Source organism: Solanum stenotomum, chromosome 12 (genome assembly GCF_019186545.1).
Source record: "Solanum stenotomum isolate F172 chromosome 12, ASM1918654v1, whole genome shotgun sequence".
Lineage (NCBI taxonomy): Eukaryota > Viridiplantae > Streptophyta > Magnoliopsida > Solanales > Solanaceae > Solanum > Solanum stenotomum.
In genome coordinates this window covers 19,264,873-19,271,808 of record NC_064293.1, presented here as the reverse complement: position 1 = coordinate 19,271,808, position 6,936 = coordinate 19,264,873, and the positions used below count along the sequence as shown (strand labels likewise).

The window sequence follows — 6,936 nt, the reverse complement described above, 5'->3', positions numbered from 1 at the left end:
ATAAAATCTTTGTCACCAATTATTTATACTATTAGTGACGAAAAATAAAAATCACAATTAAAGTTAAATTCTTATAGCTAAAACTTATAATATTTAACTACAAATTCTAATTTGTCGATATTGTAACAACATATTATTTTAGATGAAATTTTTTTGGGTAAAAAAAACATCAAATTTTAAGACAAAAATAATTTGTCATGAATTAGATACATTATTAGTGACGAAATAATGTGTCACCGATAACTTTAAATTCGTGACTAACACTACTTAACAAATGGCGCCAATTAATTTTTTGGTGGGAAACTTTAGTAGATGAAACTTTGCTACGGTTTTTTTGTTTCGTCACTAAAAGTATGTGTCTCATATAATTAAGCACGAAAAGTAAATTTTGTCACTAAAAGCGAACAATTAGTGATGAATTTGATGTCGTAGCTAATAATTTTGTAGCTATACATCATATTTGTTGTAGTGTAGTAAGGGCTATTTATGGATCTGTATGATATGTACATGTATGTGTCATACTCGGTAAGGTATGAGATGACTTGGTTGATCAGGCCAAGATCAGAGACTACATGCGTTCATATATATATGATGGTTTATATCGGTTACACTATTAATCTCTCATAATGAACTAAAATATGATAAAAGAGGTATCCCTAAGGTAGACTGAACGACCTCATCTCTTAACTTTCATATGTTACGATTATGACTATGTTAAATGTGCTTATATTGATCTTGATATGTATGTTATGTTTCATTCCATAGTTTTACATACAATATAATTTCTTATGTACTTACGTCCCTTCTATCGAAGGTGCTGCATCTTTTGCATCACTTACACGTGGTCAAGCCACTTGCTAGGTTCTATAGCTTCTGCTATTAGTGAACCCGTCTCCATTTTCTTAGGGAATAGCCTACATCTTTCCAGTGATTTATGTTTACGTGTTTAAGGTATACCGGAGGCCTTATTTCGGTAGGTATTACTCATATATGTATAGAGACTTCATGGATAGATAGATGAACAATTATGTTACATTTGGCTCTTTGTGTCCTTTGACAATAGTTTTAAGTTTTTATGACTTATGTTAGAAATCTATTTTTATGAAACATGTCTTTTCAAATGCATTCTCCCGCTCATGTTTAGATGTATGCTCATGTTCAATGTCATGTTATGGATATGCTCGGGCTAGTAATGACATCAAGTGCCGGCCACGTCTGGGGTATAGGCTCAGGATGGGACAGTAGTATATATAACAAATTTGTTTCCTAATTTTTCTGTTTTCCCTTTCATAGTGCTAGTAGGAGATATTCTATTAAATTTTTTCTAATTAACTAATTTTAATAGATGGAAATTTAAAGCTATAATTTTTTTTTATAAAATATTCACCAGAAGTTGTACATCATTGCGACAATTTAAAAGAAAGACATTCAGATAAAGTCATGTCTCATCTAGACAATAGAAATTTCCTTATTGATGTCTGTTAACATATTTAAAGTCCTATGAATGAAGTATATATATGATTCAAATCTTCAATCATAATGTAATGTTTTGTACTTGTCGGACCAAGTGTATGGGTTTTGAAGTTAGATTTGTTTGCGTACAAATACGAGAAAAGGAAATGATGAAGTTGGAAAGCAATCATTCCATATGCTATATACTAAATATATATATGGGAGAAAACAGAGGGGATTTATATTTTTAAGGTTTTAGCATTAATTTTTTATATTTTTAAAATTATCAATTCATATATAGTATATATGTTACTCATAATTATTTTAGTGAACTTTAACCCATAGATAGTTTTGCAATGTTGGATCCGCCCGTAGGAGAAAACCTAAATGAATTACTACTATTGAGGGTTGTTTAATTGGTCAGAACTGAGATGTAATGAAATGAGTTATCCAATTCTATTCTTCTATTACTACAACAAAAGAGATATTTAGTGGCAATAGATTTTCTTTTAATATTACCGCAAAAATATTTTACAGCAATTGAGTTAATCTAATTGTATCCAGAATCGCTAAAAGCCTTTAGTAACACTTATATAGGGTGCTGGTTATAAATAGCCATAATTATTATTGTTGCAAAACATTATGTAGCGACAATTATATACTATTGTTGCTAAATATTTTATTTGTTGTAGTGTATATGAAATAAAATAATTTCGAGACTAACTAATATCGATGTTAGACACAACATGTAATCTTGCTTGGACGTTTTTATAATACGATCACGTTTATTATGAATCAACTCAAGGACTCTCACATACTATGACAGGAGATTTGTTCAATGCTTCTTTTTAATAATTTAAAGCTCCATTATATTAGGGATAGTTAAATCTAAAGGGGTCTACATACCCCAACCAACAAATCCGTAAGAGAGGATGAAGCCCATACATACTTCTTACTACTTTACATACATTACAAACCAATGTTGTATTGCCAGAAACTAGCAGCTTTGGGAGGAGTTTCCGCCTTCAGAATCTGCACCAAGTTCTGAGTTTTCGCCTTCAGAATCTGCACCAAGTTCTGAGTTTCTGCCTTCAGAATCTGTACCAAGTTCTGAGTTTCCCCTTTCAGAATCTGCACCAATTTCTGTAACCATATCACGAACATGTGTCTGTCTCCTTAATGCTTTGTTTTGGCGTAGCCGTGAAAAGTACATGGAATGATAACCTGGCCTCTTCCTCGTGAACTCTGGAGGCTGGACCATGTCAGCTATTTGCAGAAAAGAGTGATTCAAGAGCATGTCTGCAGTCCAGCGCGAGCTTGGATTCTTGACCAGATAATTATTCAGGAAATCTTTTGCCTCTGTAGACAGTTTGGGATTCTCAAAATTTGGTTCCGAATTTGATGATTCCTGTAGGGGTTTCCCAGTGATCATCTCGTAAACCGTACATCCAAGTACCCAAATATCAACTCCTGGACCGTACTCCTGCTTAAGTAGAGATTCAGGTGCCATGTACCTTTTAGTTCCTCTGAACCCTTGCTACTGCGTCCTGTTTTGTTCCGAAGTCAGGGCATGCCCGAAATCAGCAATCTTTGCCACTACAGCTGAATTATAGCCATTAGTAGTAGTAAGAAAAATGTTGTGGGGTTTTATGTCGCAACTCGCAATGAATGATTCCTTTTTTGTGAATTAAATTGAGCCCTAAAAGAATATTTTTTGTGTGCTTTTGGACTTGAAACTCAAGCAATCCTCGTTCACCAAGACGATCAGCAACACTTCCAACTGAGGCATATTCGAGCAACAAATTTAAAGATGTGAGTCATCTTCTTGGGTGACTTTAAATCCAAAACATCGAATAATTTGAGGACAATCATCAAACATTCTTAAAAATTTCCTTTCATTTTGAAGAGACTGAGAGTGACTCAACGTACAAGATTTAACGGCAATGACAGATGGAACATTCATAGGAGAATCGGTATCAGTAAAAGCCAATGAAACAAAACCATAGCTTCCTTTCCCAATGTTCCACCTCTCTTCCACATAAATTCTGCTTCTTTTTCCTCCATTACAATAATTTCGGAGTGCTTTTTTCTTGGAATGTGAGTGTCTTTTCTCAATGTAGTATAAGAGAGGGCCGATTGGATGGATTGAAAATGGATTGGATCTTAAACTATCCATTTTATATACATAGAAATGTATTTGGTAAAATATGAATTAGATCCTAGTAATCTATTCATATAAATATAGATAAATATGAATTAGAATAAATGATGCTAACCCATTTTTACCCTTCTTGGATTCTATTATGGACTTTTATTTAGCTCTTCCCTACTCCAATTCTTTTTTTTCCTATTTTAGTTCTTCTTATCTATTTTTTTTTTCATGTCTTTAAAATATATTCTAAAAGTATATTTACCGTCCATATTCTTATAGGTTACAATAAATTTAAATTCATATTTATCCAAGTGATTCAATTCATTAATATATGAATAAAATGAATTCATTTATAAATGTGGACTGAAATTGTCCGTTCTAGTATAGTATATCTATATAGCATATTTGTTTCCCAGTTTTTATGTTTTCCTCTTTCATAGTGCTAGTTGGGGAAATTTTATTAAATATTTCCTTATTTACTACTTTTATTATATGAAAATTTAAAGCTATCCAAAATTTAGTAAAACATTAACCATAAAATAGCAAGCAATTATATAAGTTGGATTGTGACTTAATAAAAAGAATGACGAATCAAGTGAAGAACTATAACTACTAAATTCCAAATCCTAAGACAATCGCATTTTGCAATTCTAATTGAAATGAACTTGTTTTTGGAATTTTATTTGTTGGAAAAATATAAATTGAAGCTCTATATTAAAATGAATTTGTAACTTTAATTCTTAATTATGGAAAAATTGTGCAAGTTGGAAACAAATCAGTTTCTATTTAATATCCTCAAATAAAAAGTATAAACAAACTCCATTATTTAAAAAAAAAACTATATTTATAACCTATAAGGTAAAAATAAATTAAAATGAAAAAGTAAAAATAAAAATGAAAAGAAGAATTTAAAAGTAAGCAGCTTGTAATTAGATCATGTAATTACCATCAATTTGCAATCCCTTCTTGAGAATTGAAGAGTGTAATTATTCATGTCAACTACACTCAAATACTTACTGACCAATAAAACACGTCAAACAATATAATTACACTCAATTATACCAAATCCAATTACCTGAATGACTGGCCATTAGCATTTCTTTTAGGCATATGAGTTCACTGAATATTTAACAATTATATTCTATGAGAAATTATTCCTCAATCTTACATTTTTTCATTTAAATGAGTGTTGGATTGATCTTGATGCTGATTGTTATTATGCACAATTTATTCTTATTTTTTATTTATAATAGACATAAAAATCATGTGCAACGTACATATACTATCATATTAACAATTTTAATTAATATAGAACTTTATGATGTCGTTTATTCATTTTGATCGTATGCCTATTAGACTAAAGCACAATGTGTTTATTCATTTTGATCGTATGCCTATTAGACTAAAGCACAATGTATCACGATGTTTTAACATAAAATCACCACTTTTGCCTCACAAAGCAACCCTCTTTGTCTCTCTTTTCAAGTTTTACATATTATTGAAATAATTTATAACTATATTTATTTATGTCCTTAATTGTTTTTTCCTATTGTAATTCATAATTAGGTGAAATCTAACTTATTTATTGGCTTATGTACAAATAAAAAAATTTAAATAGAGGCTGTAACAAACACTAAAATGGTTGTAGTGATTTTCTCAACTCAACAACTAAACAATAGAGAGAACAAACTAACAAGCTTTGATTCATACGAAAACGAGCAATTACAGTATGAAGAACTCGAACAATAACAGTAACTATAAAGAAGAAGGGATGAGGGAACTAAGAGAGAATTGGGGACGAGAAGCACAGTCTTTGCCTAAGCATAATCATAATTTGCATAAATCTATTTTGCTCTCACTAGTCTTTATTTATCAACCCGGATCCCACACATAGCCACTTAATTCAGTATTGGGCCGCTTTGCCAATACTGGTCTAGGCCCATTCATAACAATACTCCCAACTCCAATAAGAACCTTGTCCTCAAGGTTCGAGTAGGTATGAGCATCCTCTCGTATAGTCAGATTGGTAAGCAACAACGAAGCAACTTCATTGGCAACCTGGAGTACTATAGACATGGTGGTCTCATTATTGCTTAGCTGCTGATAAACATGGCAAAAATATATACTAATGTGAGATTTTTCCAAAAGAGCAATGCACCTAATGATATCATCTAAACTTGTCGAAGCACTATTGGCAGCCACATAAGGAAACTTTGTCATATTTTGTAGCACAGATGCCAAATAGAAGTTGCAATGTCCTTGATCTCATTCCATTCTTCCTTATCATTAGTCTTTTTTTTTTTATCTAATGAAATATTTTCATGATTGACCAAAATGTAGGTAGTACTGCCAGATAATGGGATGCTGAGAATTTCACCAAGGCTACTGATAGGATCAAAAAGAGATCCAAAAGCACTCGAAACATCATAATAATAGTACTTCGTACCATGCTCTTGTCAATGCTACAATTGTTCACCTCGAAGTACTGAGCAATAGTTGTCAAAGCTCTCCTTCTGCCAAATCTCTCCACTAGAACTGATAACAACAAATTACAACCATGATCTTTCTGATTCACAATAAAACTATTCCGCCTTATCAAATTGAGTTCAGTTATAACTTGCCTTGCAACCACACATTTGTTCAAAAGGATAACAAAAACTAATGCATTACCTAAGCCATGATGTAATTTATGACGCGCAGCCAACTCTACTATCTCTATGACCCCATAAAGTGTGTAACAAGCAGAGTACACGACCTTCACCTTGTATAATCTCCTTGACACTTTTACCTCCCACACCTGTACCATGCCAACGAGAGCAGTGATGCAACACTGATGTTTGCTGGAAGTTGGCAACCAAAATGTCATGTTGTACCGCATAATATTCAGCGAAGACCAGTGAATATGCAATTAAAGGACATGTTAATGCATTGCATTTATCGACAATAGAGAACACCTTGAACTAGTTGGACTTTACACATCCTAGTTGTCCGGGATCCCACACTCTACTCATAGAATTTGAATACACAATTAAGAAAAACATGTCATTACATCCCAACAATAGTAGTTCTGAAACAAACCCAATTTCTCAACACAGATATATAAACATTGTTTTCATTGATAACTAAATTATAATAACAACACTTGAATTACAAAGAGAAGTACTGAAATAACAAGTAACTAAAGATAGAGATAAGAATGAGGATGAGAAGTTAAGACTCTAGAAAGAAGATGAGAGGAAAAGACAATTTCTTCATAATACGCATAACCTTTCTGTCTAACCCCTATTCCTATTTAACCAATTGATGATTGGGCCTAGATCCCAAATAAAACT

General features: G+C 32.2%; 1 pseudogene; it reads right to left on the bottom strand.

The window, feature by feature from the left end:
- Positions 1-2,449: 2,449 nt before the first annotated feature.
- LOC125847198 (mitogen-activated protein kinase kinase kinase 20-like) lies at positions 2,450-3,516 on the bottom strand (annotated as a pseudogene).
- Positions 3,517-6,936: the final 3,420 nt, after the last annotated feature.